This window comes from Ictidomys tridecemlineatus, chromosome 5 (assembly GCF_052094955.1).
Source record: "Ictidomys tridecemlineatus isolate mIctTri1 chromosome 5, mIctTri1.hap1, whole genome shotgun sequence".
In the NCBI taxonomy this organism is placed as follows: Eukaryota; Metazoa; Chordata; class Mammalia; order Rodentia; family Sciuridae; genus Ictidomys; species Ictidomys tridecemlineatus.
Window position 1 is genome coordinate 27,407,841 of NC_135481.1, and position 12,679 is coordinate 27,420,519.

The following is a 12,679-nucleotide window of genomic DNA, read 5'->3' on the forward strand; positions in this document are numbered from 1 at the left end:
ATGTACCAATCAATTATATATATCCAAGGACTTCATTGAGATATTTCCATACATGGGTACAGTGTTCACTGACTGATCAAAGGCAACCTCTTGTTTTTGAAAACCCCCATATCCTTTCCAATCTCTAATAATTTCTATTTTACTTTTAGTTAGACTTGTTTCAGTTTCCACATATGAGGGAGAAATTGTGATGTTTCTCTTTTGGTGCCTGGCTTATTTCATTAATATAATGTACTTAATTTCCAACCATTTTGCTGCTAATGACAGGATTTCATTTTGGAAGCTGAATAAGATCCCATTATATTATATGTGCATACATACACATTTTCCTAATTCACACATGTGTTAATAGGCACTTTGGCTGAATCCATATTTTTGCAGTTGTGAACACTGCCACAATAAACATGGGCATGCAGATATCTCTTTATTATGCTTATTTAATTTGTTTTGGACATAAACCTAGAAGTGGGATAGCTGGATCATATGGTACATTTATTTTTAGATGAAAATCAAAGCTACAATGAAATACCATCTCTCCTTAGTTATAATGCCTGTTGCCAAATATAAAAAAGTAAAATAAAATAAAATGACAAATGTTGGCCAGAAGTGTGTGGAAATAGGAACTCGTATATTTTTTGAGAATGTAAATTAGTATAGCCATTACAGAGGAAAGCATAGAGGGGGCTTTTCAAATTTTTGTTTTTGTTCCCTTTACTTTTGGAGTCCTATCTAGAACATTATTACCTATGGTCAATGTCTTGAGGTGTGACCCTGTGTTTTGTTTGATTAGTTTCAGTTTCAAGTCTAGGTCTTTGACCATACACTTGAGTTGATTTTTATGCAGGGTGAAAGTTAGTCGTCAAATTTCATTTGTTTGAATGTGGATACCTAGTTTTCCCATCATCATTTGATTGAAGAGGCTGTTCTTTCTCCAAAATGTTTCTGGAGCCTTTTTCTTCAATCAATTAGCTATAGATATATGGGTGTATTTCTGGAATCTATCATATTTCATAGGTGTCTGTGTCTGTTTTTATGCCAATATCATGTTTTGGTTCCTGTCGCTCGGTAATGTTTGTAAAGCAGGCATCATGATACTCAAAATTTTGTTGTTTTTCTCAAGATTATTTTGGCTATTCAGGTTGTTTATTGCTTCCATATGAATTTTAGGATTTTTTTCTAGTTCTGTGAAGAAAGTCCTCAGTCTTTTAATAGGGATTGCACCGAATCTGTAGATTGCTTTGAGTAGTGTGGGTGTTTTAACAATATAAATTCTTCCTATCCATAAACATGGGAAGACTTTCTATTTGTGTATGTATGTCTTCAGTACCTTTCATGTGTTTTGTCATTGTCATTAGAGAAGTCTTTCATTTCCTTGCTTAAGTTTATTCTTTTATCAATACCTGCTGTGAATGGCATTGTTTTGATGATTTTTTTCAACAAATTCTTTATTAGTGTAAAAGCTACTGATTATGTTGATTTTGTATCCTGCTACTTTACTAAATTAATTAATCAAATCTCAATCTTTTTGTGTAGTCTTCACATTTTTCTCTATACAGAATCACAGTATCTGCAATGAGAGATAGTTTGACACCCTTCCTTTCTATTTGTATGCCTTTCATTTCTTCCTTTTGCCAAACTGCTGTGGTTAAAACGTCTAGATCTATACTAAATAAGAACAGTGCAAATGGATACCCTGGTCTTCTTTTTAATCATAGAGGAAATACTTGAGCTCTACGCTGTGAATTTGTCCTTTTACAATCTTTACTATGTGGAGGTACATTTCTTCATTATCTATTTGTTCATTTATAAAGGGATGTTGAATATTATCAAATGCATTTTATGCATCTATTAGATGGTCAAAATATTTTTATCCTTCAGTTTATTGATGTGTTCCATTACATTTATTGATTTGTATATGTTGATTTACCATTGCATCCCTGGGACAAACCAACTTTATCATAATGAGTAATCATTTTGATGTTCATTGAATTTGATTTAATAGTATTTCCTTGGGATTTCTTTTTTTTTTTAATCTATGTTCATCAGCAATATTGGTCTATACTGTGTGTGTGTGTGTGTGTGTGTGTGTGTGTGTGTGTGTGTGTTCCTGTCCAGTTTGGATAACAAGGTACTATTGGTCATGTATATTGAGTTTGGAAGAGTTCATGTCAATTTGTAGTAGTTTGAGAAGAATTGTTAGTTCTTAAATTTTTGTAGAATTCAGTGGTGATGCAATTCAGTCCTGTGTTCACATTTATTGGGAGATCTTTTATTACTGATATTCTTATTACTCATTGTTTGTATAGTCAGGTTTTTATATTCTTAAGGTTCAATTTGGTAGTTAATATGTATCCAAAAATTTGTCCACATACATCTTCTAGAGTTTTAAATTTGCTAGCATATAGTTTTTTGAATATATTGCCTAATGATCCTTTGTATTTCTGTGTTGTCAGTTGCATTATCTACTTTTTCATCTCTGATTTTATTTTAGTCTTTTTTCTTCATTAATATATATGTAAAGTTTTTTTTTTTTTTGCTTAACTTTGAAAAAACTAAACTCTTTGTTTTATTGATTTTTTGGGGGGGTGGAGTGCATATCAAAGATTGAGCTCAGGAGCACTCAACCTCTAAGCCACATCCCCAGCCCTATTTTGTATTTTATTTAGAGAAAGGGTCTCACTGAGTTGCTTAGGTCCTTGATAAGTTTCTCAGGCTGACTTTGAACTTGCAATTCTCCTGCCTCAGCCTCCTGAGCTTCTGGGATTACAGGTATGTGCCACTGTGCCTGGTATGTTTTATTGATATTGTATATTGTTGTTTTAGTCTCCATTTCATTTATTTCTTCTCTAAACTTTGTCATTTCTTTCCATCTGTTAATTTTAGGTTTAGTTTGTTTTTGCTTTTCTAAGTCTTGTGATACATTGGTATGTTGTTTCTTTGAAATCTTTTTACTTTTTCTTTTTGACATGGGTACTCACTGCTGTAAATTTTCCTCTACTTATGTTATATCCCATGTATTTTGGTATGTTGTTTTCATAGTCACATGTTTTTACAACTTTCTAAAATTTATCCTTTGATTTCTCAAGAACCCATATTTCTTCAAAAGTGTTGTTCAGTCTTCATGTATTGGTACGAAATCTAAAATTTTTGTTGTTGCCAACCTTTAGTTTTAAACCTCTGCGATCAGAAAAGGTAAAGGTACGATTTCAATTTTTTAATCTTATTCAGACTTTTTTTCTGACTTGATATATAATCTATCCTAGAAAATGCTACATGTGCTGATAAGAAGAATATGTATTCTGTATTTATTGGATAAAATGCTATATAAATACCTATCAGGTTCAATTGACCCATAGCGTAACTCGGTTCTGATGTCAAGTGTTGAGGTTTTTGTCTGGATGATCTATTGATGAAAATGAAAAGTTGCAGTATTCAATTATTTCTCTCTTTAAGTCTAATATTATATGTTTTATGAAATTGGATGTGCTGAGATTAGTTGCTTATAAATTTATAATAGTTGTATCTTATTATTTAATTGATCCCTTGATAATTATTTAGTGACCTTCTTTGTCTCTCATAGCTTTTGTTTTAGTGACTCTTGTTAGATGCAAGTATGGCCACTACTGTTCACTTTAGGTTTCCATTTTTCCTTTTGCTTAAATATCATTTTCCACCCTTTCACTTTCAGTTTATTCATCTTTACTGATGAAGTGAGCTTCTTGTAGGCAGCATATCAAATCTTGTTTCTTTATCCATTCACTCTGTATCTTTTAATTGGAGAACTTAGTCCATTTACATTCAAGGCTGTTATTGATTGGTAAGGACCTAACCTTTCCATTTTATTGATTTTCTTGTTTCCAATATTCATTGATCTTTTCTTCTTCTCTACCACATGCTTTCATAATGGTAGTTATCTTTCTTTCACTTCTGAATATAGAACTCCTTTATGCATCTTTTGTAAGGCTGCATACTGGTCACACATTCCTTTAGTTTTTGCTTGTCTGGGAAGGATTTTGTTTTTCCTTGTTTCTAAAGGATAGTTTTGCTAGATATAGTATTCTTGGTTAATCATAATTTTCTTTCAGGGCATGGATTGAGTCATTGCATTTCCTTCTTGTATATAGGTTTACTTATAAGGAATCTTTATATTAGTCTAATGAGGATACCCTTAAATGTGACTTGATGCTTTTCTTTTGCAGCTTTTAGAATTATGTGTCTTGTTCTTTGGACAGTTTGACTGTCCATATTATATATGACATGGTGAAAATCCTTTCTGATCATGTCTATTTGGAGTCACAGAGACTCCTAGACATGGATGGCCACCTGTTTCCCAAGATTGGTTGAATTTTTTGATATTTTATTGAATAGGTTTTCCAAGTCTTTACCTTCCTTCCTTCTCAACTTCAGGTATTATGTGGATATTTTGTTCATTTAATGGTGTTTCAATGGCCTTGAATGCTCTCATTCTTTGTTTCTTTTTGTCTGACTGGGACATTTCAAAAGATCTGCATTCAAGTTTAGATATTCTTTATTCTGTCGTTGAGTCTGTTTTTTTAGGCTTTCAACTGTGTTTTTCTATTGACTCATTGACCTCTTCCTTTCTAAAATTTCTGTTTCGTTCTTTTTCAGATTTGCTTTTTGCTGAATTTCTCATTCATATTCTATATTGTATCCTAGTTACATTTAACTGTTTACCTGTATTTTCTTAGGTCTTGCTGATATTTTAAATAAATTCTTTATCATTGTTTCAGATTCTTTTATCAGCCATTCTATCCATAATAATTGCTGTAGGATCTGTTGCTAGAGAGTTCCTATTGATCTTTTGGAGACATCATATTACCTTGTGTTTCATATTTCTCGTGATCCTACATTGAGATTTGCACATATGGTGGACCATTAGTCTACCAATTTTATACAGTAGCTTTCTTAGTGGCATTTTTCCAGAAGACATATCCTGGGGTCCTGGTTTGTTATGCAATGTTGACTTCATTTCTAACTGGGCACAATAATGAAATCTCCTTGTAGATTTTTTTTGGTGTGAATAATGAATTTGGGTAAAATTACTATAGTATAACTGCAGCAATCCAATGTCTCTGCAAGCTGTGGAAGAATGGAGACATTCTAGGCAGGTATAGCACAGACAGTAGTGGGTGTGTGGTACCACAGTGTAGCCAGTCCTACTAGGTGAGTGGTGCTCTCTATTGTTTGGTAGGCTTTTTCTCAGGCACTGTTGATGCTAGTTCTGCTACTAGCAAGTGTTTCTGGCATTGGCAGCCCCAGCAGTGGTGAGGGCCTTAAGTACTTGCCCTATGATTAGTCAGTGGTTCAGGTCCAGACACTGCACAGGAGGAGGTGGTAAAGGAATCACAGCACCCCTTCTGTGGCACTCAGACCAATCCTGTTAGAGCTACTTTGTTAAAACGGTATGGGGCATGGAAATTGCAGGAACTGTGTAGGTGGGGTAGTAGTGGGATCTCTAGTGGTTCTCTCTATTGCTCTGGTGGCAATGCATGCCCACAGCAGTACTATGGCTTGTTATGGACCAAGCATCTCTCAGACCCCCATTGGCTATGTGCCCTGGGTTTAGGGTGACAGCTAGAGGCAAGGCTTCCCCTGGCATTTCTTTGACTACAGTTTATGCCCAAGAGTGACAGTTTTTTTTTAATTATAAAGAATGATCAAATTTTATTATATATTCCTTCTACATTTTGGGCAAAAAAAATACATACTGTTTCTTCCATAGTTGACTGCTATGGTGAATTATATTGAAAACTGTTTTTCTAATGCTGAAACATCCTTGCATTTATGGGATAAAATTATTTGACAAGAATATATTCTTAAGTATATTATTTTATTTTATTTGAATATTTTTCATCAACATTTAGTAACAAAATTATTTTATAAAATTTTTTCATTTATGTCATTGCCAATTTTAGAACAAAAATTGCATTGATTTCACAATGTGTTCACTATGTAATTGATTCTTTTAGAATTTATTAAGGTTTTATTTGTGGCTTGATTTACTGATTTAAATGGTAAGAAAAGTTAAAAATATGTCCTAGTGGAAACAATTTGTGGGCTTTGAATTTTCATATTTCTTTCTTTTCCACAAGATATAAGATATGGCAATACCCAATCATTTTGGGCAATTTCTTTTTACAATATTTTATATTTAAGAGGAAATTTCCCTTTCATAACCTTTTTTCAATACATTTTATAAAGATCTAATTATAAAATCAAATTAACTCTAAAATGTGTTTACAATTACTCATCTCTAGTTTCTAAACAATAATAATATGAAGTCATGGAAATGTACTTGCCTTTCAGGAAGAACATCATTCCCTAATTAATCTAACGACTACACAAAGCAGTAAATTTTTGGGGAAAATGTCTAGGGAAAGTGGGAACTTTTGTAGCCAGTTTTCAAATAATTACTATTTAATCTTTTATGTTAAGGATTACATAGGTAGATTTTTCTTTTTCTTTTTATTTCACGTGCACGTTTTATTTAACTTCATTTTATTACCAAATTGTTTAGACTTTGACTAGAACAACAAAAGCACCAAAAATCAAAATGTAGAAAGAAAAGATCAGCAACCCACGTTTTTGGTTCAAGTAACTAAAGTGTCAGGACATGGCTCAGTGGTAGAGCAAGTATATGGCATACATGAGGCTCAGGACCAGAACATTGAAAAAAAAAATCTACAAACCAAACAGATTTTCTAAAATTTTGCACATTTATATTTATGTAAATTGCCAGTTTAAAATATTCTGAGTATTTTCTTTTTTTTCAAGAAATTTTCATAAAATACCCAAAATTTATATAGTGGTATACATATCACATGCTAAATAGTACAAAGAAATGTTTTTGGAGAGAAGTGCCATTAAGTAAGCATTTATTGATTTCTGCTACTCTCTGAGGCACAGTTTTTGAACCATGAGTTCAATAAAAAGACACATGGAATTCTGTCCTCACTAACATGAATGTTTACTGTGAGAATCAGATAGTAAAATGTAGAGGCTGCTCTTGTTCATATGATATAGAATGGCTCAAAATCAAGTACACATTCTTCCAGTAGAGAGGGAAAAGCAGAGGAAAGGAGGACATTCTCCTGTCCTTAGAGAAAAGACTGGAGGTTATGCTCATCACTTTTCCACACAGAAATCCATTACACCTTTATTCATGAAAAATTTCAACTGATGTCAAAATTGAGGTTTGTTTTTACTATAGGCAGCTATAACATATATTATGCTTTGACATATCAGATGAGAAATAACAAAGCAGCTGGGCATGGTAGTACATGCCTGTAATCCCAGTGGCTTCAGGAGGCTAAAGTAGGAGGATTGCAAGTTCAAAGCCAGCCTCAGCAACTTAGACACTGACTCAAAATAAAAAATAAAAAGTACTGGGGATGTGGCTCAGTGGTTAAGCACCCCTGATTTCAATCCTTGATACTAAATAAATAAATAAATAAATAAGCAAAAATACTTTAAAAATTAATAAATTATACCTATATGTATTAGTCTAAATAGCTGTCACACTCAAAAATTACACTAAACTTTAAAAATTATAAAGAAATCCATACAAAGAATGACATCTGAACATTCTGGTTCTGGAATTAATATACACCACCATACTACTGTGCCACTATACTGCCTAGTTCTATTGGCAGTATATCGCAGTTTGATGATGATAAAGACTATATCACAAATGGATAATAGACATGTATAATAAGTGTACACAAAGATGAATCATAAAGGTAAAATCAAATTTATAGTAGAGATTGCTTCTGAGGTAAGAGTTGAAGGGATAGGATTTGGAAGGGAACAGAGACGAAAGAGACTAAGTTTGTCTACGTAATTGTTCACAGACACACACACACACAGTTTAATAGTGTAATAAATTTGTTCCTACTTATTTTAACATTTGTGTCTCTCTGTTAGGTAAAACATTTTCCTCTGTATTCTTACATTCATGCCTCCTATAACAAAATAGTCATTTAGGGAAATGAGTCTCAAAAGAAATCATCACTGGAATGTCAAGTACTCTGATTATTTTTTGTTTGATATTTAGCCAATTCCTTCAACCAAATTAAAAATCAGGTGAAGGAAAAAAATGTCCCTAGATGTGCTTTAAAATTAAAAGTGTAGATAAGTTTTAGTAAAAATATACTTCAGTACAATTTCTGTATGCATTCAAAGAACCACATAAATTTAACAAAACATTAGAAATTAATAGATCAATATTTTTAGACAAAAAGAGGGTATTGGTTTCTGATGTCTTCCTTTGGATTAGCTGGGCATAAACAGGTTTCTAGGACAGGATGGGGGAGTGGGGAAAGCAAAGATCAGTTAACAAACCTTTTCTTTGGTCTACAGAATAAGTTCTTTCATCAACTGTTTTCCATGGAGCTGAGTTGCTGCTGTGACAATTAGCTTAGCACCATTGTTTCAGATGTGTATTAAAAAAAATGTTCTACATCCTCTGCATTCCACAGCTGAGGGTCTCCTTACATAGAATCTTAGTAAAATAGATGAGTTCCACTTGGTGGTAATCACTGTTTAGATTATTCAACTAATTTCTTTTGCTCATGTTTCATGTTCCTAAAGTAGCCTTCAAATTACAGGTTTTCTTTTCATATAAATGTTCTTCTGGGAGAGGATAAGCTGAAACATTTTTAATTCTGTTTGAAATGTCCATTACTCTTATTTTATTTATTTATTTATTTAATTATTTATTTAATTATTTATTTATTTTACTTAGATACAAACAGAGATATGGAAAATTGTGGTATATATGTGTATTAAGAATTGTAATGCAAAAAAACAGTACATGTATAATGGCATAATTTGGCATGAACATATTCTTATTTCTTTAAAGCATTTATCATTTGTTCCTTGAGGCATCCTCAGAACCTACAACCAGTGCCTGGCATAGAACAGTGCTGAATATATGTTGGCTGATATAAACTAAACTAGTTTATATCCTGGTCTCTCACATCTCTTTGTGCAGAAGACCAATTGCTTTTGTTCATGTTGACACACTGAGTTCTCAGTTATGCTAAACTGAAGGACAAACATGAAGCCACACAATTCAGCCAGAGTGTGAGCCATCTATCCAGAATGCAATCAGTCTGTGGAGACCACATTGATACCTCACTCTTCTGACTAAAACTATTTCAACTTTTTCTATTAAGTATGTTTCACTTTTTTATTTCAAGCACTTTATTTTTTCATGGTTCTTCAAAATCCCTTTGTAGAGAGAAAGTAGGCTTTACATTTAAATAATCAGAATTGTACTGTATCTAATAGCCCTGGAATTCTTAATTTTTGGTTACAGGCTGTGTACCATCTAGAGAGAACACAGATCAAGAGAAGTAGTATGAATATAAAATACATGTGCTAATGAAGAAACTGAGCCATGAAAAGATTAAACAGCTCATCCAAGCCTCACAACTAAGCAGTAGTGCTGAGATTTGAACTCAGGGGTTTTGATGTTAGAGATCATGTTCTTGATCAAAGATTTTTTTCTCTCTAAAGGAGACTATAAATAATTAAGTAAGATAATTCTGCTTTTATTCATTTTTTTTAGATTATTACTTTATCAACCCACCACTGTACACTGGGGATACAAAGAGGGAACACTCCATCTAATGAAGAAGATAGGTGACATGAATATCACATATGTGCCTAATTCAGCAGGTATGTACATGAATAGTGACCTGCCATAGTGTTATGAGAACAGAAATCAGAAACACCTCATCTAGCTAGAAGTTGCAAAGGTCAGATGTGTTGGAGTTATCTATAAGAAGGGCTATATGGGAAAGTGAGGTACTTTTTAGGCAGGTAAATATAATGCAGGCAAAGGCATTATAGAGTGTGGAGTGCTGAAGCAAAGAATGTAAGGTGGAAATGATGTAAAAGTAAGGAAAGATGGTCAGGGCTGAGACATTGCAGATCACTTTGATAACGGCAGAGCTGGACTTAATCTCATGAGTGAATGAGGAACCAGTCAAGTGTTTTAAATAGGAGTCACCTAATGATACTCTGAGTGGCAGGTTAGAAATGTATTTGAAGGGTCTATTCATTGAAATAAGCCAGTTTGTGCCATGGTAACAAATCAATCTCTAAATATCAGTGACTTGATGAAATACAGGATTATGTTTTAAACATCTAAAGTCTGAAGCTGGCTATGCAACCCTTCTCCATCTGGTAGCTAATCCTTCTGGGATATGTTTCCTTCTGTGTTACTCCAGCTGAAAAGAGAATTAGAGGATACTGCAGGATAGTTAGACAGTTTGGGACTAGAAGTGGCTTTCATCAGTTCTTCTCACTTCTCACTGACGAAGACCTTGCCACATGTCTCAGGGTCACCACTGCAGGAGGCCTCAGGCAAGCATGAAGCATCCGCCACAGAAAAGGGCACTTCTTTCAGTCTTGTTTGTAAAGGATGCACACACCAATAACTACTTATGCATTGTTTGAACAAATCATTATTTATTAATTTTTTTAAATCTTTCAACAAACAGTTTTTTGAGCACCTACAAAGCACTGTCATAAATGTGGTCATGCGTACCAGGGGTACAGCACTATACCAAAATTCCCTATGGGAAAATTCTCCATTAGCTTGCTAGTCACTGGTGATAAGTTCAAAAGGGAGGGATTTAGAGTAAGCAGGTAGACAGTGTAAACATGAACCACATCACATGGCGGATTGTAGGCCATCATAAAAAAATTTGAATCTGATGTAAGTGAAAGGCACTTAGAGCAATCTAAGAAAAATGACATGATTAATTCTTTTAAAGCATTACTCCAGCTTCTCTATTGAGAACATAGGAAAAGTGGTAGGGTAAAAGGACTGAATTCTCTTCGAAGGTTACATAGTGATCAAGTGAGCAATGCTGGTGGCTTGGAGAAGGGTGGAACATGTAGCTGGTAAACAGGATCAGGCTCTGGATACATCTTGGTCAGATGTATCATATGAGACAAAGAGATTTTGAGTTCCCAGGAGATCATGTGAAGTCCACTGAGGGGAGATGATTTTGATTATTTGAATTATACCTAGATGGCTTCAGAAGGGCTCTGGGGAGTATCATTCTTCTAAATTATTCAGATCCAATGGGGACTTCCTCTAGAATTTTGAATGATAACAATGTTTGTGGAAAAGTCTTTTCCTCAAATTTAAAGCTTAGTTCTAAACATTCTCTACATTGAAAGATTTCATATAAAATCCACAGAACAATCTACCTAAAAGCTATCCATAAAATTATGTAAGCATCTTTTTGAAGGTCAGTTTTTAAAATATTAAGCTATTTTAATTTATTTTTTATGATGCTGTTTATTTTTTTGTAAAGGGCATGTTTGCTTTATAGGAACTGTCCATAAGAATTCCTTACAGAGAGAAACTGCTTTGTTAGTTTATTGTTATAATTATTTATGTATTAGAAAGGCACTAATTTAGGTATACCAGTTGATTTAGGCAGTTTGATTTAACCAGTCTGTGTGAAGTAATTGATAAGGAAGAGGTGACAAAGATTCTTTCTTTGACCAAATTTTATCTAGACTTTATGAGCTTTCTTTCAACTTTGGGGCTTCCATGTAGTTTCTTCATTATCAAATTTTAGCAATAATTCTGCTAAATCTGGTTAGCCAGAATACCCTATTCTTGAATATTTTGATTACCCTCTAATATCTGATCAAATTTCCTTTCTCTATGCCCCCATAGGTGATTTCTGATCACCGTGGTCTATCTTCACCAAAAATTGTCAGATCCCTTTACATTTTAGTTATTTCTATCCAGCAATCCAAACTTCCTCCAAAAACCTCCTGCCTCAGTTCCTGTTTGAATTTAGATATAATAAGGACAGTGACATTAAAAATGTAGAATAATTGAAAAAACTTCCATGCACAGTGATGCATGCCTGTAATCCCAGAGATTCAGGATGCTGAGGGAGGAAGATCACAGTTCAAGGCCAGCCTCAGCAATTTGGCAAGATTCCTAGCAATTCAGTGAGACTCTGGCTGGGGATGTAGCTCAGTGGTAAAACCTCCCTAGGTTCAACGCTTAGTACACCCCGATAATAATAATAATAATAATAATAATAATAATAATAATAATAATAAGAGATAACATATAGTGAAGGGAAAAGAGAGAGAGGGAGGGAGAGAGAGAAAGAGAGAGAGAGAGAGAGAGAGAGAGAGAGAGAGAGAGAGAGAGAGAGGTAAGCCATTAGGATGCAAGCCACAGGGCAAGTAAAAGTGAGAGCCACTCTAATTTGTAGGAATCAAAGACAATCAAGTTTCTAGACTACAGAAAAATTTTTCACAGTTGGTAATAAATTCTGAACAAGTATGTGGTTATATATTGCTTTGTTTATTTAAAGCCAGACCCCAGCTTTAATGGTTTTCTATTATTAGGCAAAGTAATCAGTGATCCCAGAATGTTGCAATACTATATGAAATCTAACTTGAAATTCAGTTTGGAGGAGTCCCTCTTGCTTTCATCTACTCTTTGCTTTCTAGAAGTTGTCTTACTTAAGTAACCAGAAAATTTCACGGGTAATCACAAGGTTTTCAATACATTGACAAACAACTGTGTTCTTCAGAAAAGGAAGAAGGCATTAAACAAATTATGAAAAGCCAACCCCAAATGCCAGTTTTATAGAAATAATACCAATAT

The 12,679-nt window shown here is 33.7% G+C and overlaps 1 protein-coding gene across 1 annotated transcript in view; it reads right to left on the reverse strand.

Moving 5' to 3' along the window:
• Positions 1 to 12,679, reverse strand: part of Unc13c (unc-13 homolog C) — a 576,758-nt gene that overhangs the window by 247,453 nt on the left and 316,626 nt on the right. The gene's annotated exons all lie outside the window — the stretch shown is intronic.